The following is a 26,402-nucleotide window of genomic DNA, read 5'->3' as shown; positions in this document are numbered from 1 at the left end:
CTCCTGGCTCAGCCTCCAGAGTGGGTGAGACTACAGGCATACACTACCCTGCCCGGCTAATTTTTTTTTTTTTCTAATTTTTTGTGGAAAAGGGGTCTCGTTATGTTGCCCAGGCTGATCTCAAACTCTTGGCCTCAAGTGATCCTTCCACCTTCTCCCAAAGTGCTGGGATTATAGACATAAGCTAGCATCACTGGCCCAAATAATATTTAATGGTTACATCTTTATGAGACAAGAGAGTATGCTGATGTTCAGGAAAAAAAATATATTCTTTACCAAATGAACACTCTAATTAACCAAATGTTTTCATTGCTGTGTACTTTATTTGGCATAGATGACTAAGCTAAACCAATAAATCTGTGACTGTTTTCAAAACTGTATTTCAAATAGATTTTTTGGGTGTACCATTATGTCTGGTGTTTAGTTTTATTTGTTTAATTTACCACAATACCAAGATGTTTCTTAAAATGTTAGACCACACCCACCCACCTCTGCACTTCACCTAGCAGAAAATCCAGGTCATCTGTAGAAGTTGAAAAGCAACACAAAAAAGCTCATGCACCTTCATCTAATCCTCCAACTCTGGGCAAGGTAAAAGCTCTTTCCAGAGCATTGCATCCCAGTTTTTGGAACCGTACCTGCTCCCAACCCCAGGCGTGACCCTGTAGCAGGCAGGCAAAATTACTGTGACAATCTCACAATCCACCAGCTACACAGCAAAGGATCCTCTGAGGAGAAGTTAGGATTGCTGAGAAAGCACAGGCTGCTGAGCATTCCTCTCCTGCCAGACATAAACCTGATGCAAGACAGAATTATGAGAAACCAGATTCAGCTCACCCATCCTCCTTCTCAGTCATCTTCCAGGTACAAAAGAAAGACTGAATACCAATCAAAAGATAATATAAATAAACCTTTTAAATAAAGTTTACTAATTGAAAGGACTAATAGATGGAGTGATGCATTCTTCAAAATCTATTGTCATGCTTTTGTGGACTTTATTGCTTATCAGCATTTTTCCCCACAAGAAAAAAAAACAGAACAGCAACATTTGTTCAGAAAAAAAAACAAACCGTGTTTCTTCCTTTCTTATTACTTTTATTGTTTGAGGTTTCTTTTAGACTGTAATGTGGCATTGTGATTTTAAGATGGGAAAAAAAAATCTCTTGTCTTTCAAACATAGGAATGTGATTGTATGCTATTGTTGCCAACAATGAGCTAAAGAGGTTAATGGATCACATATCTGGCAAACAGCCATCTTTCCTCCTGCTCAATATATTACACAGTATACATTTTATTGTTGCTGCTGAGCATATGATTTTGTCTGAGTAGTTGGTAAATAAGTTTAGACTTAACTGGTCTCTTTCTAAAACTCAACAGCTTTGTCATTCAGGCTATATCCTGAGATTTAAAAAGTGCAGTTTGGGTTCTTAGCTCATGACCTTTTGAGGTGATGGTAAGAGTGGTGGGAGGAAGGAGGTGGGGCGGGCTGTTGAATGAGAATCTAGAAATATTGTGCCTTGTAAATTGCATCCGACCTTTCATTTTCAGATTGCCTAAATTAACAGAGTGAAATTACCATAATAAAAAGGAATGGGTACTGGAGAAAGTACAGCAATTCTTTCTAGTGTTGTTTCCCAGATTCCTTCCAAAATACCTCTAATTAAATGGACCAACTCTCTCCACTGACCTCAGGTTGACACAAATTTGCATTCTGCGACTGTCATTTGAAAACAGACAAGCCGTCATAAGCAATAATGCTGTGATTTCTTGCCTAAAGGACTTTTCTGTGTACTGCATTTGTACTATGAAATGTTAAGCAAGAGACTTAATGCCTGCCTCTACAGATAAAAAGGGAGGAAAGATTTTCATTTTTAGGGAACCCCAGAGGGAAAAAGTTTATCAATGAGAAATACAATGTTCTGGATAATTTTGGTTGGGTAGGAATGTATGTTGAGGGAGGGGACTAGAGTTGGGAGACAGGAAGCAACACATCAGTCTCCTTGGAGCAGTAGAGTCCTTTCAATCGGGTAAAGAGCACAGTAAGTAGCAGGTAGAATCAGCTCCTGGCCTGTTGTTTTGCTGGGGGCAAAGGGTTGGAGGAACACAGACTAAATTGGGAAGGCTAGTGTGCCTCTCGGCTTTTGGACTTGGGACCTGAAAGAAGGCTGAGTCCTGAGCTCCGCTTCCCAGCTAGGCGGTGATCGCCCCCTGTGACTCCGGATGCACACAGCAGCTCCAAGCACGCCGCGGCCGCCGCCCGACCCCTCACCGCCTCCGGCTCTACCGCCTGGCACTCTGGAGCCACACACACCAGCTTCCTGGACACCTGTGTGCCCCAGGCTCTGGGTCTAGGCATCCCCTTCACCCCAGAGAGACCGGTCTCAGCGCCTCAGCAATTGGGTCCCTCCGACCTCTGCGTCCCCGAGTTCTGCCACCCTGGTCACCTCCGCAGGTTCCCCAAGCTGCGACCTCAGTCCAACTGGGAGCCCTGCGCGCCCACCCGGCCGCACCACTGCGCTGCTCGCCCGCGGTTCCAGCGCCTGGGTGGGACGCGCAGTGGCTCAGCAGCGGGACCTCCGCCTCCGGGTAAATCCTCCTCCTCCCCTTTCTCCGCCTAAGGCCCTGCCCTCCCCCTGCAGCAAGCCGCTCCGGTGCGTGCGCCCGTCTCTCCGCCGAAGACACCTGCGCTTCCTTCCCCACCCTCCTCCTCCTCCCTTTCGCTGCGGTTTCTCCGCTGCCTTTGGGAGCTCGGGAGCGGCAGCTGGAGGAGGAGCAGGGGGAGGAGGGGAAGGCGAGGAGGAGTAGGGGCGGGGTGGGTGGGGAGAGAGCTGGGAGGGTGTGGACTGGCAGCCACTCTGCAGCTGGTCGCCAGGGACCCGGTCCCTCCTGCGCTCCCAAGTGATGGAGGGGAAGAGATTCGCTTAGACACACACACGCGCACACAGCTGGGCACGTCTCCGGGAGGCAGCTGCCGGCTCGGGCGCTCTGGGGGCCGGGCGGCGGCCGTGACAGCGCCAGCCGCGGGGAGCGGGGCGCCCGCACAGCTTGGCACCGGAGGCTCGAGGACGCAGGAAGGGAAGATCCCAGTCACACTGAGTGTTGCTCTTTTGGGCGGATTGGGAGGGAGCGGGCTGCCCGAGGAGCTGTCACCGAGGACGCCCGAAGTCTCGCCCTCTGCGCGCAGGGTCCGGGGCTGCGCCGGTGCCCTCGTGGGGCAAGGAGGATGCTCACCTCCCCCCGCAGAGCGGCTGCGGTCTCCGGCACTGCGCGGACTCCGGCTCCTGCGGCCGCCCGTGCCGTGCCCGCGCCACGGGAGCGCGCCCTGCCGCACCTGGTTCCAGCCTCTCAGGGAAGTGCAGGAAACGCGCCCTAAACTCCACTACTTCTCGCCCGCCTGCCCCCCCGCCCGGCTCCCCGCCTCAGACCTCGCCGCCGCCGCCGCCGCCGCCTCCGCCTGCGTGTGGGGCCCGCCCGCGTCTTACTCACACGCGCCACGCACAGCCCTGTTGGTTTGCTCTCATTCACGCCGACTCGCTCTCCGCCGAGCCTAGCCCGGGCATCCGAAACTACTGGACCAACTGCCGTCCGGACCGCAGCAGCGGCCGGGTGACCCCACGCGACCCGCCGCCGACCCCCGCGCCCTGAGGCTCCCGCCCGCGCCGCCACCGCCGGGGACCATGGTGAGCAAGGCGCGCTGCCCGCCTCGCGCGGGGGAGGGGCTTTGAGACCTCTAGATTTGGGGGGAAATGAGAAGGGGCAAATCGCCAAAGGGAAGCATCCGGGTGATGCCAGCAAAAAAGCACTTTGTGGGGTTCGGTTCTCCTGGGTGCTGCCTGGGGAAGACTTTTGAGAGGTTTGCTTAGGACCAGAGGTTAAACTAGTGCGAGATGAGAAACGGCAGGGGCAATTCCTGGGGTAAAATTAGACAGAAGGTGTCAGTCAGCCTGCCTGTCTGTTTCTCTCTCAGTCTCTCCCAGAGCGCTGGGTAGCGCTCTCTTTGAGGGAGAAAGGGAACACGCGTTTACTGCGCTCGCCAGAGTTTAGGGGTTCGCGTTCGGTCACTTCTGGGGTGGCTGTGGAGCTGTTTGGAGCGCGAGGGCAGCTTTGGGACAGTGGGGGCCTGCGAGGCCCCAGCAGAGGACAGGCAGAGGGCAGGCAAAGAACAGGCAAAGGCTAACTTAACATGTGGGTGGGGTGTTTTCTCTTCCCAGCTGGCCCCTCCCACACCCCTCACAGCCCCACTTTATGCATCTCTTCCCACCCAACACACACACGCGCGCGCGCGCGCGCGGGATGGATGCAGTCGAGGGGTGGTCATACTGTTAATACTAACAAGTCTGAGAGGTCGCTGTCGCTACTCACTGGAGCGCTGAGACTCCTGCTCCTGTTACTTGGGCGACCACCTTGGTTTAGGGCAACCTGCAAGGAGCGTCCAGCTTAAGGTGGATGTCTTTACCTGGAGGTTCCAAGCGCCCAGCAAACAAACCTCTACCACAACTCCGGAGTCACTTCACCTTGGTGGGTTTCCTCTACTCTTCCGCTTCCCTACTTCAGTGCTTCAGGGCACCCACCCAAGGGAGCTGATGCTCACATCCGTGGTCTACCCTGTCTTCACCCGGTGGGTCTCTCTCTCTCTCTCTCTTTCTCTCTCTCTCTCGCTCTCTCTCTCTCTCTCTCTCTCTCCCTCTCTCCCTCTCTCCCTATTCCCTCTCCCTCTCTCTCTCCCTCCCTCCCTCCCCTCTCTCCCCCTCTCCTGTCTCCGAATACGAATACCAGTTTCTTCTTAGAAAACACTGGGGAGAGATTTAATATTTGCAAAGTGCTTTATGTCATATTACTTCGTGGATACATTTAATAGCACTGTAACTCTTCTCTGATTTATGTAAACTTGGTCTGATAAATAGCATGCAGTGTCGGGTTGGGTGGGAGCGAAAGTGGGTGGGTGGGCCTTCTTTCTGTGCTAGTGCTCCTTTCTAAACTGATTTGCTAGAAGTAATAAACAGCTGGTGCTTCTCAAAGGTTTTACTTAGTAGTTTCTACATATTTCAGAGCTTTAGACAAAGTACACATTATAATTTATTTCAAATATATTAAGCTCTTTTCAAGAAAAAGTTGAAGATAAAAGGGGATTACAAATATGAATATCAAAAATGATTATTTTTTAAAAAAGGTTTTATTGCTATCAATTATGTTGCAATAGATTTTTGTTGTCATTGTTACCTTGGGGTTTCCTCCTAGTGAAGTTTTTAAAGAAATGAAAACAATACTACTTACCTTCCTCTCTCTGTTTGGTCATTGCTCAAAGTAACTGCATGAGCATCAGGGCAGGCTTCTTAACTTCAGGAATATGAAGTTATTCACCAGTGAACTGATGGAGACACAAGAAGATATTACAAGACACGTAGCAATGGGAAGGAAACTGTTGCTTAAATTTAACTGCCTCCAGTGTTTTAACAGTGAAAAAGAAAACTGCTTTGGCCTCTCCCAAGCTACTCTGGCCTTTTAGAAACACTCTTTTTTCAATTAATAAAACATATAGAAACATCATTACTTGAGAAAAATATTTTCAAATAGGTATGTAAGCAAATTACATGGGAAATTATGAGCACAATATTCAATGGAGTATTACAGCAAGTACTGGGATCCTGGTTTCTAGGTTGAGCCAGAGCTCATGCTTAAATTTTAACATTTGAAGTTGCTCCCTTTGACATCTTTGTGAGGAGGTGTTGCCCAGTGTTTTCATTATGCTTTTGTCATTGTCCTCACCATTTTTGCCGGCATACACAGATGTTTTTGAATGAATAACCTTCTTACTCACTGAATTTTCACTCATTCAAAAAGTATTTATTGAGCGCATGAACACACACAATATGCAAAGCTGAGCTGGGTTGTTATTTTAAACAAAAAGGGAGGATTTCTGGTAGAAGCAGGATGCTTACTCCTACACAGTGTAAATAGAACTGTAGAGCAGTGGCTTACTTAGGGAAGCAGCATCTTGCCCAGAGTAGGTGGTCAACAAAGAGCTGTTGACTCAGAAATCACATAAGATATTAACTAGCCAACTTTGTTTCCCTCCTAAATTCTACAATTATCCTTATCCCACCATGTCGTTAAGATGTGACTCAACTTCAGAGAATTGATGTTGACTCTAATCTCCTTGCTCTTTGTCTGAATACTTTAGAGTAATATAACTATCTGTGCACTGTATGATTTCTAGCTCTGGCTTTCTGTGTGTGATTTCTATGGAGTAATGCCAGCTCTGAATTTGTCATTAGTATTCATTTATGAGTAAATGCAAATATTCTTGTTGCACTGAAAAAGTGAATTCGCATTCATAGAACACAAGAAATATTTTGCTCCTAAATCTTACCGTCTCTTTATTTTTACAATCTCAGAAACAGTAACGTTTTTTAAAAAAGCAATTATATATAAATGAACAAGTTAACAAAAGTAGTTATTTAGGATTTTTTAGAAAAGGGGAAATGTCTTATGGAAATTTTAGTTGAAGTGAATTTTATTTGATGCTCTTGACATGTCTAGCAGGATGGTCTATTTATTGTAGGCACCCTCATTTCATGAATAAAGTAATTCTCAAGGTAACTTCCTAGTAAAAGGGGCTAGTGGAGGAGAGAATGCTTACTAAAAATGATTCCAATTTGGGAATAGAGTATGAGCAGTAACACTAGAGTTGTGTTTGAACATTGAAATTATGTGATATTTCTATATTTCATTGGTTTTTATATGGATGAATTTTTTGGATTTCTAAATACTTTATCCCAATATTTTCATATTCTGAGATGATTGCAATTAAGTGAAGAGTTATTATTTGGTAATGGAATAATAGTTTATTTTAAGTACAGGTGAATAGCTTAAAAGAGAGAACAAGTCAAGTTAAGGAAATTGTTTAAGCCATAAATTTCAAATCATTTAAATCCTTTCCATTTTTTGGTGAGGGGACCTCAAAACAAAAATACCTAGTTAAACTTTTCATTATAAATTAAACTGTTACCATTCAGAAAAATCCTGTATTTTAGACTTTCTGTGAATTCAACATTAATTGTTTCAAGTTAGCAAAAATGTAACCTTTTGTATATATTTTCTGGTATCTAATTTAATTGTTGACAAATTTTGCGCCTCTGGAATCAATGTTTGTTTCTGAGTTTTAATGTTATCTTAACCTTTAAGCAGAAGTGCAATTAAAGCAAGATGTTAGTAACTTCATTTAAAAATCACCAATCTAAGTAAAAAACATTTCAGAGTAGCTAACCCTTATCAAAAGTAGAGTAAAAGATTACATATGGAAATTCATATAATGTAGATAGGATAAATGAACCTCTCTAAATCTCATATGGAATTTCCATTATGGTGTCTTACTATTAATTGGCATTGGTCCAGTAGATTATTTTTCTTCTTCTTGAAGTTTTATCAAGGAAAGCTATGTCCATATTAAGAAATGGTTGAAGAGTTTGACTTTAGACCACTTTGCCTAACTTGACTCTGCATGGGGGAGGTAAATTTTATTTATATTTATTTACATATACATATATTTATGTATATGTGTGTATATATATACACAATGTGTATGTATATATACATTGTACATATGTAAATAGTATATATTTATGTTTATGTTTATGTATATATCTGTTTTTTAATAACCTTGTACAATAGGAATAGAATCCCTTTGTGCCATACATGGTTTGTGAAGTCAGCATCACTTTGAGAATGATGCTCATAAATGCTCTACTAGTTTGATATTGAAAATATGGAGTATGATACTTTTTTTGAACAATTTATTTAAGAAACACTTGTAATAAATTTTATGATGTGCCTGACAATGTCCAAAGAGCTCTACTCATATTAACTCATTTAATTCTGGTAGCTCTCCTGTCATTTCCCATTTTACAGAGGGAAAATAAGTAGGTACAGCTGCTATTATTTTATTTTTCATTGATGTTATCATTTTTACTGCCATTTAGGAGATGAGGAAGGTGAGGGTTTATGAACCTAAATAAATGACTCAAGCTCTGCAGCTACTATATGGCAGAATTGGCATTTGAGTCCAGGCAGTCTACTCTGCTCTTGAATAGATTTTTTTTTAAGTTTACTTAAATAGAGGGCCCAGTAGGGAGCAAGTTAGATGTAAAGCAAATAGATTCTAGCGACTGAGATTTATGATAATTTTCAACTTCTAGTGAATTCTTCTGAAATTCATAGGGAAGGCAATTGTAATGAGGCCGTGACATAACCTGAACCACAGCGGTCCTTGAGCATAGTGCTGTAACTTAATGTAGTTTTTAATGGACTCAATAATTTCCAAAGGTTCAGCTACTTTTAAATTAGGTAACTTTAAGAACCGATGCCATATTTAAGTGGTTTTAATAGCTCACAGAATCTGATACTGAATGTTTTATGCTTCCCATGATATCCTTATAATGTGAACCTCTTGCACAGAGGTCAATGTTGTGTTACTATGGTGTATAGTACTTGCCAAAGGAATCTGAGTTTTATAGAAGGTGTGAAGTGAGAAGACTTATTCTGCTTAGACTTAGGTACACACAGTTGGCATCCCATTAATATTTACTGCATGTACTGAAGCAGAGCATTCCACATGTTGCTACTCCAGAGGTTAAAAAAAAAGCTTCAAGTGTCTTTATAATTGCACAGTTTTAAGATGTGATTTAATACTGAATAGACATTTTATTTTGTCATGATGATCTGAGGACATTACTATCTATGAAACCTTGTGGAATAATAACTTTTATGAGATGGAATGGCCTGAGATAGAAGGGAGAAGGATGGTGTAAGAAGTGTGAAATAATAAGCCGGTTTAAATGTTTAAGTTTAGGAGTAGACAAAAGGAAGAATGCCTGTAATTGTACTTTTTATTTTCAAAAGGCATACAAGGCATAATTAACATGAAGTAACAGACTCTTTAAACTGCTAATGAGGTACCACAACTGTTCTATCATAAATATTAACAATCTTACTATTTGAGTATAGTTTGGGGAACTATTCAAGAACATATTAAAATGTCACTGTAATGCTCTCTGCCATAGCTAACTAACTCAAGTCAATGAAAAAAATCACAATAATTCTGAACATGCCTCAACATAAATGAAGTATTCATTGGAGTGTAAGTACTGTAGTCAGACAGAGTTGGCTGAATTAAAATCCCTGCTTTACTGCTTATTAACTATGGTGTCTTGGGCAAGTTACTTCATTCTTCTAGTTCTTAGTAATTTAATAAATTATTATTATTATTATTTGAGTTGGACTCACGCTCTGTCACCTAGGCTGCAGTGCAGCAGCACAATCTTGGCTCACTGCAGCCTCCTCCTCTTGGGTTCAAGTGATTTCGTGCCTCAGCCTCCTGAGCAGCTGGGACTACAGGCATGTGCCACCATGCCCAGCTAATTTTTGTATTTTTAGTAGAGACAGGGTTTTGCCATGTTGGCCAGACTGGTCTGAACTCCTGGCCTCAAGTGGTCTGCTCACCTCGGCCTCCCAAAGTGGTGGGATTACCGGCGTGAGCCACTGCACCCGGCCAAATTCTTAGTAATTTTATCTATTATATGGTAATGGAAATACCACTTCATTGATATCCATATGATAATCTATGTAAAATACTTAGCATTGAGTGTCATACATAGTAAAAATTCAGGAAGTAGTAATTGATACTGCTGTCATCACCACCATCTTTAACATCAACATACCATCATCATAGATGATTAAACATAATGGGCACAACATGCTCATTATGTGTATTTGAATACATGTTTCTCCATTTTAAAGCATGGGTTCTCTTACTCTTGAGGGACGTGTATGAAGAAAGAATTATGTGTTTTAACACTTAAGTTTGATTAAAGTAATACCAGATTTAAAGGCCTATGCTGAACACAGAAATTAAAAGGAGGCTTTTGGGGCCGGGCGCGGTGGCTCACGCCTGTAATCCCAGCACTTTGGGAGGCCGAAGCGGGTAGATCACAAGGTCAAGAGATCGAGACCATCCTGGCCAACATGGTGAAACCCTGTCTCTACTAAAAATACAAAAATTAGCTGGGCATGGTGGTGCATGCCTGTAGTCCCAGCTACTCAGGAGGCTGATGCAGGAGAATCTCTTGAACCTGGGAAGTGGAGGTTGCAGTGAGCCGAGATTGCACCACTGCACTCCAGCCTGGCAACAGAGTGAGATTCCATCTAATTTAAAAAAAGAAAAAAAAAAAAAGAGGAGGCTTTTGGGACGGCTAATTCATTGTTCTTAGTTGCAAGGCCTCGCTTTATAAGTTCACTTGATTCTTTGGAGTGTGTATCCTCTTATCCAGATGTAGTAAATGGAAAAGAATGAAAGTTTTTGCTATGGAATTGAAATATTTATATTTGTCTTTATATCTGATATGAGTTGAAAACTTTAGGTTACACAAATTTCTTTCTGACATTTTTATATTTCATACCTTATAGAACTCAGTGTATAAAGGGAAAAGCTATTTCCTAACTCTGGTCACTAGATGTGAATAACTTGACTTAAAAGATCAAGTTTAATTTTATTCTTAGATTTTTTTTTTTTTTTGCCACTCATTTAATTCTGGTAGTTGATATTTACTATGTATCAAGCAGTATAGGTTTTTATGCATTTTGCCCTTACAAAGCATTCATTGGGACATAATGCCGTTAGTATTTCCATTTCACAGATGAGGTAATTGAGGCCCAGGAAGGACCCAGAGCTAAAGGGGTGGAGCCATGATCCTCACCCACACCATCTGTCTCTGAAGCCCATATTTAACCCTCAAACTAATGGGCTTCTTAGTTACAGTTAGCCCCCAAGTATTTTCTGTGGATTTCTGGGCCTTAAAACCCATGCCTCCCTACTTTCCTGTATCTTCCTTGCAATGAACAAAAGAGTAATTTAATTTCAATAAGGCTCAATTTCTTGACTTTGTGTACATACTTTTCATATGTATATGCAATGGCCACTAGAACAAAGAATTAGATAACATTAATTTTTAGCAAACAATTGAATCGATTTTAAAATAGACTTAAATAAGTCTGCCAAAATCCTTCTAAATACAGTAATTTGTCGCTTGACAATGGAGATACATTCCGGGATATGCATTGTTAGCTGATTTTGTCATTGTGTGAACATCATAAAGTGTACTTATACAAACCTGGATGGTATAGCCTGTTACACACTTAGGATATATGATATAGCCTATCATCTCTAGGCTTCAAACCTGTATAGCATGTGACTATACTGAATACTGTAAGCAGTCGTAATACAATGTTAAGGATTTGTGTATCTAAACATAGAAAAGGTACAGTAAAAACATAATAGTGTAATCTAATGAGACCACTGTTGTTTATGTGGTGTGTCATTGGCCGAAACGATGTTATGCAGTACATGACGCAGTTGCACTCACACTTTGTAGGCAGTAGTGGGAACTGACATTTTATGCAAATGGAATGTCCTCATCTGGTGAGCTAGCTGTCTGTGACCTAAAGTTCCTATCTGGCTCACTTTTTCTGAGCTGAATGCAACAATATAGGATGAGAGGGCACTGGAAAAGAGCCTTCTTCCCAGGGATGCAGCGTGGAGAATTGGAAAAGCTTGCCACGGGGAACTCTAGGGTTCCTGCAGATCTGAAAGGTCCCCTTGCACCCTTGAAATCATCCAGAAAAGGCTCAAGGACTGTTGTCTTGCTCACCTGACTTGAGTGCTTCTCAGGGACAGGGATTGTATTCTTTTCATCCCTATTTCCGTGGTACTTGGCACATGGTTTAATGGGGCAGACACAGAGCTCCTTAGTGTGGGCACTCAGAACTTCAGAAGCAGAGAGCTGAGGCACCCAGACAGGAGGACCTGGGAAAACTGGGCAGAGGCAGAGCACAAGACAGGTACAAGGTTGTATGTAGGACTGATGGGCTTGCAGATGCTTGGGTAGCTGGGAGATACTTCTTTCCATTTTATTTTTACTTAACTATGGTTCAATTCCTCTGTTTCCAAATCTAGACTAGATGTGTGATACCAACTTAGCTCTGGTATCTGACTCTTTAAAGTGAAGAACATTATTCCCATTGTCTTGATAGATGTGCCTGGCACATCATAAAATCTTTAAAAATATTAGCCATAATACGTAAACCCGGGAGACGGAGCTTGCAGTGATCTGAGATCGTGTCACTGCACTCCAGCCTGGGAGACAGAGCAAGACTCTGTATCAAAAAAAAAAAAAATTTTTAAATATATATATTAGCCATAATATTTTCAGATTTTCTCTGAATATAATTATTTTTTCTTAATCGGTTGTTTATCTTATCTTCATACCCTGTCCATTCTGAAATGGATTGCCAGTGAGTTAAGGGTTATTTATAGCAGCATTTACTTTGGGAGTTTCTGAATTCCACAAATATTAGCATTCTTTAAATAAGGGCTTCCAACTGTGTACTACCAAAAAAAAGATCAAGTGCTTGAAAATTTTTATACACCATTACTTTTTTAAGGTTACCTCTTCTCAAATACTTTATGTTATTTTGCTCTTCTGTATTGGCAGTATCATCTGCGCAGACATCCAAGAAAAGTGAGAAACTAAGAATAGTTTGTCATAAAGATCGTAGCAGGAACATAGGTACCTCAAGATCATCTCCTCCCACTTGTAGTCTGTCACCAAGATGTGACAATCCTGCTTCCTAAACACTACCTATCTCACCAGCCCCAGTGCTATTCCTTAAGTTCAGGCCATTGGAACTTCTCACCTGAATCATAGTAGCCTCCTAATAAACCTTGGATCTCCATCCTCTTCAATGCTTGATTTCTTTTCTTACTACAAATCTGATCATGCAGTTCACTTGCTTACTAACCTGCAGCATCCCTTACCTTCAGGGTAGAGTTCAAACTAGCTCAACCTACAAAGCCCTTACTATTCCAGTGGACCAGCCTGGGACTCAACTTCTGTCACTCCTCTGCAAGGTCCTTACAATTGGGTGACTCCAGGGAAGGAATGGACCATGCTCCTTCATACTTCATTCCTTTCTATATGCTGATCCCTCTCCCTAAGGGTTCTCTGCTTGTCTAACCTCTTATCTTCCACACTACCTCTCTTTGTTTTCTTGCCCCTTTTCTCTGTAGCTCACCCACCTCCATCCAAGCCAGGATGGGCTATCTTTCTGCTTCTCTGTTCGGTAGTACAGATCATACCCTATTGAGTTAATGTTATTCCCCTGTCACGCACACACATAGACACACACTCTCTCCCCACCCCCAACAGTACCTACATCTCCAGTGCCTAGCATAGTGTCTGGATTATATAGGAAGCACTAAATACATTTTGATAGGAGAAATAATCATCTTAACTCTCCCTGTGTCTGACTTTTTTGTGCCTTTCTTACTTGCTGAACTTATTTCAGTATACATTGAACAGGTACTGTGTGTCAGGCAGTGTGCTGGATCTGAGAATATGATGACTTTATTAGTCTTTATATTACAAGTTCTCAAAGAACTTGTAAGCCCAAGGGCAACCCAACTTTCAACGAAACAAACAGTATCGAGTGTGCTAGATGATGGAGAAAACGCATAGTGAGGGGACAATATAAGAAAATGGGGACAATCTGCCTGGTGGAGCAGGGAAAACTCCACCCCTTCGTCCTGCCCTAACCCCCTACTACCTATTTTTCTCTAGTGTTCTAACTGCCTAGAAGTAAGCATCCATCTATCAAAATGATTATAATAATTTTTAAGAGACGATTTAGGTCTCCATTTCTGTAATATAGTCTATAGAGAATTAGGCCATTTTTATTTTCATTTTCTACTTGCAGACCAAGAAACCTTCAAAAAGTTCTGTAATAGTCCATGAGCTCATTTTTGAGGTTTTCTTTTATTTAAATTTTTTAAATTATATCTAATAATCATATTATTTAAGTTCATTTTTCTCTACAAAGCAAAGGACTTATATTTAACCAATTATTAGTATCCACTTAATGAGATTTAAAAATCTGAGTTCTCTTTTAAGAATGGAAATAAGTATGAAATTAAATTCTTTTACCATGACCAAAATGGAAAACTTAATAAGATCAGAAGATTAGCGAACAACGTATGGTAATCACACTACAGATGTGTCTCTAGTACTAAATAAATAGAAATGACCTGTTGATTAATACATTTAATGGCAAACATTTGGAAGCAACTCTTTTTTTAGATGTGCATGGTCATCCCCTGGTAAGTAATTATATATGCAAGTAAAATAAGAAATTAGTTTCAAAAATATAACATGTAAAATGTAATATTACCTTCAAAATATGTAAAATATAATACACTATTCTCTAAAGACATTGACACATTTAATTTACTGAATAAACTAGACCATTTTAGGTGACTTCTTGTATATTATTCCTGAAGTTAAAAACAAAGTAGTAATTAAATATTATGTTCTTTGCTTTCCTCTAAAGTACATAAAAACATTTTAATTAATATTCCCTAATTATGTGTATATTATATTCCCATTTCCTGTCTTAAAGTGAGAGAAAATCATGAGCAATAAAAAAGTAGAACCAAATTAATTCTCTGTACTTTTAGTTATAAATTTACTTTGAAATTCTTAAACTATTTTGAAGATGTAACTATATCCTGTTTTAAAAGACACCTTAACTTCTTTCTCTGACTTTAGTAGCTTTCTGATTACCAATAATTCCATTGCCCTAAGAAAGGGCCTAGTTTTATTATCTTGCAACCATGCGGTTTACTGTGACTTAATTCTATCACAATAACAATCAGCCATTCTTGGTCTACAGGTAGTTCCCTACATACTTTTAATATTCCAAAATATTGAAATGTTGGAAAGCTGAACAAGTCTTACACGTGTTATAAGTAGCTGAACATAGGACTTACAATCCATACTGGGAGACTTTTGAAATTGAAAGGGGGTATATTAATAGTGATGCTGAGAAAAATGTTATGAAGTCCTAAATATGGTTAATGTGGTGCTTGCTGCCTTCCTGTGCCAGTGGTTTATTGTTTGGGAAGACCCCTTCTATCAGCCTGTCTTTTTTTACCCAACACAAGGCTGGGGCAGTCATTCTGGTAATGATGCATGTTGCAGTCTTTGTTTTACCCAGGACTCCCTAGATACCTACAGTAGGCTTGAGGAGAAAGACTTCATTGTTTCAGAAGAGAACCAAGTGGGGTCTTGGCTCTCCAAGGTAGAAAAAAGGGAGACTGATGTATAAAGGGAGTACAGTGCAGAAAAGGAAAATAGGGACCTCTGTGAGTGTGGAGCTGGGTGGAACCTGTGGATGCTCATGTGAGGAAATAGGGCCCATGTCCTCCCCATTGTAACTATCACTAAACCAGAAGGTTGGACGCATACCTTTGGCCCTGCTGCCTAAACACTTGCCGTGAAGCATCCCCCACTCACTTCATCTAGCTGGAGTGGGTAGCAGGAAACATGACAGTAACTCAATATCATGATAATAGCTCAGAATCATTGCTCCTACATTCAGCAGCTATTTACCGAGCAACTACTGTACCCTAAGAACTTCATTCATTGATACAAAAGACAGTTCAGCATATTACAGGCCATTTAGGAATGCATTGGAGGAGGCGGTAGGACCCATAAAAGTAAAAAAAACATTCAGAATTCCAACCATTATCCATGTTTATTTTCTTGGTTTTTCTCTTTCAATAAACCCTACTTTTTAAAGGTGTCTATTTAATGTGTTCTTTCTTCTTTTGAGATGCTGATCTCTTGGAATTTTAAACATTTTTAAAAAACATCTGGAATAATCTAAATTTTCTCAGTAAAGGAAGTGAGAATTTGTGTCATGGAAATGGAGACATTTATACCACTCCCACCGGACTGTGCATCTCTTACCCAAGAGGGAGTAGCAGGAAGAAGAATGCAAGTGTGTGTCCTTTGCCGACTGTATTTCAAACATACATTTAAGCAGTTCTACTTTTTGTCATTATTTCCATCTGAAAAACTTTTTTCTTTCTTCCTGGGACAAAAAACTCAAATTATTAATTCTATTTAAATAATGTACTGTATTCAGAAGAGTAGCTGCCAAATTTGTTGAGACCTACAACAAGATAATTAATTATCTAGCACACAAGGACTATTGGAGTGTTGGATATAAAACAGATGGTGGAAGAAGAAGGATGAGGCAGTCAGGATGCTCTGAGGGTGTGATAAGTCTTTCAGCCTCAGTGGGGTAAAAGCTACTTGTGCGCCAAACCTCCTTCATACTTCCTGCTGTGCTTACTTTGTTTTGGTTGATCCTTCCATCACCTGATCCTTCCATCACCCCATCACTTTACTCCTTGAGATTCCAGTTTCCCTTTCCACTGCCACCACATTCATTTTAAATGTCAAGAGAAGTTAGAGAAGTTAGGGGAGGTGAGGGCAAAGGTCTATTCCCCTTGGACCCAGAACTCAGTGCCAGCATCTGTGGCAGTCCCAATACCAATCCCGTGGAGCAAAGCAGACTGCAGTATCCTTGTCCTGACATTGCTTTTAGTCATGCAGATGTGGGCTATTACAGAGTTTTAGGTTCATACCAGAATCAGTTAGATAAATTAATATTACATGCAAACACCATGAATTTCTTTTGATTTGCAAATTTCAAAGTCTTAAACTGAAATCTAAACATTTTCCCAGAGAAAACCTGGTTGAATATCAGTGAAAAAGGTTATACAAGGAATGGTTACTACTCCCTACTTCAAAGTGATTCTCCTCTATGTCTAATCAAATTTGCCAGCAATTAGAAGGTACATTCATACTGAACTAAATATTTCATGGTAGAGATTATAGTGACTTCACTATTGGTGCTTTTCTTATAGATTTATCATCTATTACAAATTACCATCATGACGCATTTATAACTCTGTGACAGTCTTAGTACTTGGCATTACAAAGAGGGGCGACAGTTAGATTTTAGATATTAAAAAAAAACTATTTAATTTCAAACTTTATGACTCATGCACTAAAGAAATACAGAATAATTCAGATAAGACATCATCACAATAAAGGTACTCATTCATCATAGGAAAGAGTGAGTTTCTGATCTGGGGAAGTAAGCAGTCACCTTGCCTATCCCACCCTCTCAATATCAAGCCCATCTTTTATCATTCAAAGTAGAGTTCCCCAAAATAGATTACACTGACAAGTAGTAATTACTGACAGCTGCATTTAATTAGCAAAGCAGATTCCTGCTCATGACAATAAAGTATTATTACATGTTTAGCATTAGCACTGCCAGTGAGAGGTGACTTTGCTAACACAGAGCTAGAAGACCTGTTTTCTTTATTTAAAAGCACACCCAGCTTGGCTGGAATTGAGCTTGTGCTACGTGGGAGTGTCTATGGTTTTACAAAAAGAAAGAAAAACAGTAGCTGTAACGTGTTTTTCTTTTTCTTTTTCTTTTTTTAGGAAAACAGGCAGATTGTACAAGGATGAGAAGTAGTCTAGTGCCAGCCATTGGTTCCCATTCTGGGATTGTGTGTCAGTGTTTTTGTGTTTGTGAGTCTGTGTGTGTGATGGGTAGGAAGGAATGTAGGTGTTTGGGTGGCACAGATGGAAAGAAATTAATTAATCCCTGTAAATAAATAATTTCTGATTATATTAAAGACACTATTGCTACCCTTCCTTCCTTCCTTCTTTCCTTCCTTCCTTCTTTCCTTCCTTCCTTCCTTCTTTCCTTCCTTTTTTCTCTTCTTCTTTACCTTCTGTACTTAACCCTATACACATCTCTAGTTTATGGAATATCATAAAAAGTATATGTGATCAAATTTAGGATTTTATATAAACTCTAAATTTTACAATTGATTGCAATTTCCATCCATTCTTTTTTATAATGAGAAGGCTTGACTTATCTGCTCCTACCTCTATTATTTCATTTCCACTGCCCTATCTCTCTCACCTGGCAGTTCTTACTAAGTGTGAGCCTATACTGATGGAATTCCAAGCATCACATAGATGTTCAATATCTTGAGCAATATCACCTTTCCAACATCATCAATCCATAGTGCATAGGTAGATGGTGCTAACTTTAAGGATTGTGAAGATGACTAAAACTAGCAATTCTTGACTTGAATGACATTTGCTATTTTTATTATTTAAATATATCACTCAAGATATATAAACAGCCTATTGTGACATTATCAGTAGAACCAGTCCTATAACTTAATGTACTTTCTCACATTCATGGAACTCAATTCCAGAAATATTTACTGGTGGTCTAAAAGTATGAAAAAAAAAATGATGTTGCATGTCTGGACCTTATGTTTGTTGGGATAATATAGCATGTTTTCACAATGCTGTTTTAAGTTATCTGGATGTTGGCATTTATTTTTCAAGTTGTAAAAATAGACTCTGTATAATATACTGCCATCTTGTAATTTGCCATTATAAATGCTATATTCATAAAAATCAACTTATGTATCCATGGCAATAAGAGGCAAGATGAATATGAATAGAGAAATCCTAAATTGATCCTCAAACTAATTTGCATCATCAAACTGTTCAGCAGATCTGCCAAACTTCTTCTTTTGTCTTTTCTTCCTCCCTCCCACTCACCCTCTAGTGGACATAGCGAAAGAACAAGGAAGATGCATAGTGAAAGCCCACAGCCAGGTAAACAATGGGGAATCCACAAAGGATATGGACAACCCACTAGTTTAATACTTAATCACTATCTACAAATACATTATGACCACCGACTGTATTCACAACCCCAGACAGGGCACTAAATAAATGTATTTAAGGTAAAGAATGTGTCATCATTGTTTGCAGACACTAATCATTCTAACAAGGATATTTAAAGAAAAAAATGTCAGGAGCTTATCTGTATTCTAGGAGATTTTACTCAAAGAAAATTCCAAGAAACAGCAGTTGTGTGGATACTAAATGTAAGTATCCAAATGGGCATTCAGTTAAGACCATTTAAGAGTTATTTTGAATATTAAACCACAAAGCTTCACTAACACCCTAAATTTAAAGCCCTACTGAGTCTTATAATATTCTGATGTTTAAATCCTATTAAGAATAGACGTTTATTTTTATTTTGTGCTTTAGAATAGAAGATTCTTCACTGAAAAAGAAGTTTACAGGATTCAAGGGCATTGACAAATTTAAAGCCCTACTGAGTCTCATAATATTCTGAAGTTTAAATCCTATTAAGAATAGAGATTTATTTTTATTTTGTGCTTGAATAGAAGATTCTTCACTGAAAAAAAATTTAAAGACTTCAAGGGCATTGACTAAAAAGAAGTATTATGATCACTGAAATTGAGTATGTTTGACAACTCAATATTTCAACTAGAAAACTTTCCAAAATTACATCTATAAAGTTGGAAACTCTACTATGCAACTGCTCTGATTACTGTGCTAGTTCATAAATTAGTACTGAGGAATAAAGGTTCAAATATTATCTTTTAGGAATATCTTTCACTTGTAATATTGTCATTCCTGTTTCAGTCATTAGGCAAATACTTATTGAGGGCCTACTGGTTTGTTTTGTTTTGTTTTGTTTTGTTTGAGGCAGAGTCTCACTCTGTCACCCAGGCTGGAGTGCAGTGGCATGATCTCCGTTCACTGCAAACTCCATCTCCCAGGTTCAAGCAATTATTGTACTTCAGCCACCCAAGTAGCTGGGATTACAGGCATGCACCACCATGCCCTGCTAATTTTTTATATTTTTAGTAGAGATGGGGTTTTGCCATGTTGCCCAGGCTGGTCTGGAACTCCTGAGCTCAGGTGATCCACCCAGCTCACCCTCCCAAAGGATTATAGGCATGAGCCACCAGGCCCAGTGGGCCTACTTTTTTAATAGAGGTAAAACACAGTCCTCTGGCTTCAAGGAGTCAGGTGAGAAAGTAAATTATTGCATTGCAATTTAAATAAGGGTTAGTTCCTTGTAATTTCTCCCCTCTCATCAACAAGAATGTAAACTCCACTGAAGGCAAGAATTTTTGTTCACCAACATAGCCTAAGCATGCTAAAATATTGCCTGGTACAGAGTAAGTGCTCAATAAATACTTGTTGAATGAAATTATAGGTATATGAGGTGGCATGGGAGAAGAGCAGTGGAACAGAAAAGAGGTTGTGAGGGAAAAGGGTCTGAAAATGCTTCCAGGAGGAGGTAAACCTTGAGATCCATCTAGAAACTCTAAATAGAAAATAATTTAGCAAAACTTGCCAGGATCATGTATGCCTGCATAAAACTGAGTGGGTTTGTTTTTCCCTTTTTGTTTTGTTTTGTTTTGTTTTTGTGTGTGTGTTTATCTTAAAACCTGCGTTAACAGTGAGTTGGAGAAACACTCGTTTAGCAGGGAAAAGTAATATACAAGTAATTTGAATATTAGGATGCAAGAAAACTCCTTGAGACACCTCTCTTCATCTCTATGCATGTTTCACATGTTCAACAGTTATATCCCAAATCTATCTTTCTCTCCAGACACCTAACAATACTATCTGCCAAGCCCAACCCACCTTAACAAAGAAATAACACTTTCATCATGTTCTGTTCTAACATGTTTTTGAAAGTTACCTAATTTTGATCAATATTGGGCTAGAATACCTTTTTCCATATTTTAAACTGGAACAGCCTTTTCCATAAAGCCTAGACCTCTTTTGTGGTCTAAATAGGTTATTATTTTAACCCTTCATCAATCGTGACTGAGTAACTAACCCCAACAAGTTGATGGAGTCTTGGTCTTAAGACCAAGTTGATGAGGTTTGGGTCTCAGCCTCAAGCCAAATTTCTTACTGAAGATGATAAACAAATCCTCTGCTCATGCTAAACCTAGCAATTCATTCATTCAGAAACTGGGAGATTCAACTGATGCAGTCAATGTTCACTTTCTACACCAAACCAATCCTAAGGATTTTTTAGAATCTTTGTTTAAATGTTTCTTTCTCCTGATTATTGGCCTGGAACTAACTGTAGACATTTCCTGCAAGTATAATCATTTCCTAGTTTGACAGTACTTTATTAACCAGTCACAGGACTAAAGTTGTCTTAGGCTGTAATATCCCTTAAGTGGAGTGAGACACGTTATCCGCAATTGGAATCACTAGAAACCTTAAGAGCAGTGATTCTACAGATGTATAAGTGATAGTTCAGACCTGTGGAGCCCATCCCTGGTCCATCTGAATGCACCTGAATATGTTGGTTGAATGTCTGCTTTCAGAACACCACTATACAGTGACGGTACTGATAGACTTTGTGCATCTAGACCAGTTGTCTTATAAATTGAAATAGGCTTTGGCTTGAAGAGGCAAAGAACATAAAAACAAGTCAATAACTGACAAGTGACACTTCATATGCACAACGGAATTTATGTTGATGGACACTTATCTGCAAGAAAACAGAGAATATATCCCAGCCTATATAATGATTAAATAATTCGGGGAGAAGGTTATTCATTTTTTAAAACTGAGAGTGAGAGTCATCAAGCTAATGTTGCATCAAAATGTTTTAGGTCCAAGGATTTTGTTCTATGGTACCATGATTGAAAGTCAAAAGCCATGTGTAAATGATGAAGAAAAGTGATGAGCTGAAACTAGAAACCTGCTCACGTAAGAAACTACTTGTCCCTCTAAGGCCAAGTTAGAGATGACAGTTTTTGGAAAAGATATTAAAGGGAACACAGTTTTAATTCTCTCACATTATCTAGAATTTAGAAGCTTTCTGATTTTTCTTACCCAGTCACTAAATTGGGTGCCAGTGGCACCTGGCAGCCCTGTTGTCTAAAAGGGAACCACAGTGGGTAAGCATTTTTATGTAGTTACATTATATGTGCAAAAATAACTATAGCAATACATAGCAGTTTTTCTGTTAGGTTGTATTTATCTTCACCTTCCTCCTCTTGAATCTTATACTCTCAGAATCTAAGAAAGGACAGGAAGAAGCCAGTGTCCCCCAGCAGGGGGAAGAAGACCCTGCAGGGGTCTTCTCAAAATGTCTTTGTTAACACAAGGGAACAGCACGGCTACTCACCCTCTGACTCAGTGTTCCTTTAAAACAGCCTCCCAGGCCTCTTTGGCCCTAAAGGTAAAACTGTGTTTGCCTTTTGAGAATCTTCGAAACACCCTGTCTCAAATTAAGATCCAAAACCTGAAACCAATACTCTATAGCTTTATACCCTGGATAACTCTGTATACTTTATTTTTCCATTTACTGAGTGGGAAAGTATAAACTAAATGTACATAATGAGATTTGTACTGGTTGAACAGACATTGTATGCCACATCATATACCATATTAAACCCGTAACATGCATTATATGTTATCTTCATAATAATGCTATGAGGTAGCCTCCATATTATACTTTTAAAGATGAGGAAATTGTGGCTTAAATTAAATTATTCAAAGTTGAACATTTAAGAAGAGGAAGAGATAGGACTTGAACTCCTTATCTTTCTGATTCCTGCCAAAATTTCATGATCCCTGCCACCAATCATACTGTCAACTAAGGGTTACAATGATTTTTGAGGATAAAATGTAAGCACCCTTGTACTATTGGTATGAACAGATTAATTATTTTACCTGTATCACCCCCAACACATAAAAATCATCCCAAAATGAATCCTCCTTAATCCTTTAATAATTTTACATATCAATAAATATGCACTAGGCAGTTTTACATATGCTATCTTTCTCTAATCTGAATACTAATCCTGCTTTATGTTTTCTTCCTTCCTACCTTCTAGGTAAAAGAGTCTCCCTTCATTCTGGGGCATGGCTCCTTATCACATTTGTTAGTTGGGAATAGGCTACATTACGTTGAGGTAACAAATGACCAGTCTCAATGGCTTAAGACTTTAAAGATTCATTTCTCCCTCCCACTATGTGTGTATTGCAAGTTGGAAACTCCACTCCAAGTCTGCACTTTGAGTCCCCGACCAGCAGAGCAGCATTTATCAGGAATGAAAAGAGATCATTGCTAAGGACACACTGGCTCTAAATGCTTTCCTCTGAAAGTGACACAAGTCACTGTGTTCATTTTATTAGCCAAATCAATGCCTATGGTCAAATCTGACATCCATGAAGCAAGGAAATATAATTCTCCTCCCCCGGGGTGGAGAAGCAAATATTTGTGAAGTTTAATACTGTCTATACTATTAGGTATGCATGCGTTGCCATATCCCAGTAATATAGCTAGTCTTTTATGTGGGTAAGTGAAATAAACCTTCAGAGAGATTGGGAATTATAGATGGCAAGAAAGGAAATAAGCTCTTAGGAATTTTCTCAAGTGCTACCTTAGCAGCTTCTACAGAAATGACCTCCAGGATTCTTGTCCTTTCACAAACAGGTTTCTTCACATTTATTACTTTTGCTTAAATGGATTTTGGTCATTATCAACAGGGAATTTATAGGCTTCACTGTTACCTTTTTGAATTTAGAATATATATTTAGAATTTGGAATCACTTTCTCTGATGTCAGTTCTGCAGCTGATTTTTTTTAATATGTTATGTGAGCAAATGTAGATTATAACCATAAACACAGTACAAGGAAAAAGCAGGCCCATCTGTCTCTTTCAAACTTGATTAGGAAAGGTTGTGCAGACAATATTTTTAGTATGGTCTTAAAACTAAGGTTAAGCTACTTTGAAGCCAGTTGGCTACCACAGAATTATTCATTTTGAGAGTTAGGATAAAACAAATTGAACATATAAACACGTTCTGAAAGACGCATTATATTGCTACTTTAAAACCACATTTATATTTCAGTTGCGCAGGAAATACATTTGCAGGCATGTAGAATTTTTCTTCTCTGACTTTGCAACAGAAATTCTGAAAGGCTAAAAATTCTATTACTTGTAGTTAATGCTACTAACAAGAATTATCATGCCAAGGAAAAGTCTGTATGCTATCAAGAACTGTGTAAATGAAAAAAGCCACATACTATGGGAATCTAAATGGTGTGGAGAAAAGTAAATTCAGTAATGATTGTAAGAAAATAAGTGGCTTTTCCACTTTTTGTAAGTATGATCTTAATAATTAATCGGAAAGATCAAGTCACCAAGTTATTAAATTATTAAGTGAGCAAAAAGTGTCAGACTAGCCTGTTTTTTCTTTACCTTCCTTTATCACGGGATATAGACAAATGCCAAAAATCAGATAAACAGTCAAATGCCAGACACAGATATACGTGTGTGTCTATGTGTAAAAAGATACATTGACATGCATATTTTGCTAGAACATTGTATATTGTACCAAATCTAATACTTTGAAGTAGACTTTATTTATGTTATGTTGATATTAACATTTTTATGTGGGTAAGTGAAATAAACCTTCACTTATTATTATGTTGTGCTACATGTATTTTAAAAGATCTTTATCATTATCGAACTTGCACTGTTAACAACTATTGAGAGATGGCAATGGATTGGAGTCCCCAGCTTCTTCAGCTTACAGTCTTACAGAGAATGTGGAACACAGAGCAATAACTCAAGCCAGAAAGTGCTAAGCCCAAGCAGGATAATAAAGAGTTTTATAATGAATGAGAGGCAGAGCCAGAGCTGTTCACTAGGCTAATTGAGAAAGACCTTGAGAACACCTCTAATGGCATTAATGAAGAAAAAATTAAAAGGGAAAGAGGACAGGAAATTTCAGCTAAAGGTAGGTTTATGAAACAGCAAATCGTTTTTGATATAGATGGAGCAATGAAGCCAAATGCCAGAATGTTTCAGGCACTGTGCTAGGTATTTTTATATTTTTAATCTCTACAATGCTATTAGGTGGAAGTGGAGCATTCTATATGAGGGAAAAATGTAAAGAGGCTTATAGTAGTTGGGTGAATTGCCCAAAGTTTCAATTAGATGAAGCCAAAATTAATTAAATCCATTCATTTATTTGTTCATCCAAAAATATGCCTGTTCATGCCTGTAATCCCAGAAATTTGGGAAGTTGAGACAGCGTGACTGCCTGAGGCCAGGAGTTCGAGACTAGCCTTGGCAACCTAGTGAGACCCCGGCTTTATATATATATATGTATATATATATATATAGAGAGAGAGAGAGAGAGAGAGCACTTCCTATGTACTGCCATTATAGGTGCTGAGAATACTGGAGTGAAAAAAAGAGAAAAAATACTCCTGTCCTTATGGAGCTAATATTTCATGGTTTTCTGTTTAGTTTTTAGCTGTGCAAATTTTTCTCAAATAAAACATTAATAACTCCCCTACACATAAAGCAGATACAAATAAAGCTGTTTGGTTAAGGTGATGTAAGGGGCTGGGACCTCTACCTGGCCAGAGCTTCCTTCACCCTTTCTCATTACATTTATACCTAGTTAGAAAGCCCCTACACCCCGATACTGCTACCAAAATGGTAGACATATCAATGAGGGACAAGAGAAGTGGGTGCAGATAGTGAAATAGGAATAGAGAGATCACAAGAGCTATCTTACGATGCAATCGAATTAGTATGGGAGTGAGGTTATTTGGACAGTGAGAGGAATGATAGAAGGGAAGAAGACTTTGGGAGGTTTTTCAGTAGCTCCCCTGAACTAGTGGACACTGAGTAGATACAGAAGGATTTGGAAGACATAATGAATCAGCATATAAAGACTGTCTTGCATTAGAGAGACATTATAAATTTGAAGATAGAGTCTAAGTTTAGAAATTAGAGCGTTGAGGCCCCTAGCCTGGCTTTAGTACTTAAACTTTGTAACTTTGGTGAAATTACTAATTTGACCTGAGCCTCAGTTTCATTAGAAAAATGGATGTAATAAATATACCCTGTCTAATTGTAAGAATTAAAGATAATGTATGTAGAGTCCCAATAACAGTGCAGTCACCTACAGAGTACTCATGCCACCACCAATATTTCTAAGATTTTTCTAGGGAATGTCTTGTATGCATTCAATAACAAGTTCTAATAGTTATTATTATTATTATTATCCTTATTTCTTCCTCTCCAGTGAAAGATTACAAAAAAAAAAAAAGGATGCAAATGAAAAACTAACAACTTGATGTGCTGTCCATTGTTATGAAAAAGGATGAGAGAGGCAATGAGGCTCTAAGCCCAATTGGGATAATAGTAGAGCCACTAACAACAACAACAAAAAAATAGTATCAGGTACTTAAAGACGTACTCATACATGTACGCAAAGGTTTAAAGTATGTTTATTACAATCTTGTTTGTAGTAGCAAAAGACTGGGAAAAACTTAAATGTCCTTCTGTAAGGACAGAAGAAATAAATTAAGGCATAGTCATACAATGGAATATTATTCAATCACAAGAAAAAATGAAATAGAACTTTAAAATATGAAATGGTTTCCAAAATAACTGTCAAGTATAAAAGCAAGATATTTATACTCTCTGGAAAAGTAACATTTTAATTTGCTCACTTGTGCTACTTATGATATATGTACCCAGGGTACCAAAAAAGAGAAAAAAAGTAGAATTAAAAGAT

The 26,402-nt window shown here is 39.2% G+C and overlaps 1 protein-coding gene across 5 annotated transcripts in view; it reads left to right on the top strand.

Moving 5' to 3' along the window:
* The first annotated feature begins 2,849 nt into the window (after positions 1–2,849).
* Positions 2,850–26,402, top strand: part of HS3ST5 (heparan sulfate-glucosamine 3-sulfotransferase 5) — a 286,591-nt gene continuing 263,038 nt past the window's right edge. For 3 of the 5 annotated variants that reach the window (XM_019029691.4, XM_055391764.2, XM_063707806.1), the window contains exon 1: positions 2,852–3,680. The gene's annotated coding sequence lies outside the window, so the exon portion shown is untranslated. Of the gene's footprint in view, positions 3,681–26,402 lie in introns of all 5 variants that reach the window. The other 2 variants (XM_055391767.2, XM_055391768.2) reach the window with 2 other exon arrangements.

This window comes from Gorilla gorilla, chromosome 5, assembly GCF_029281585.2.
Source record: "Gorilla gorilla gorilla isolate KB3781 chromosome 5, NHGRI_mGorGor1-v2.1_pri, whole genome shotgun sequence".
NCBI classification, from domain to species: Eukaryota; Metazoa; Chordata; class Mammalia; order Primates; family Hominidae; genus Gorilla; species Gorilla gorilla.
Note: the sequence above shows the minus strand (reverse complement) of the source record. Positions and strands in the feature narration are given on the sequence as shown.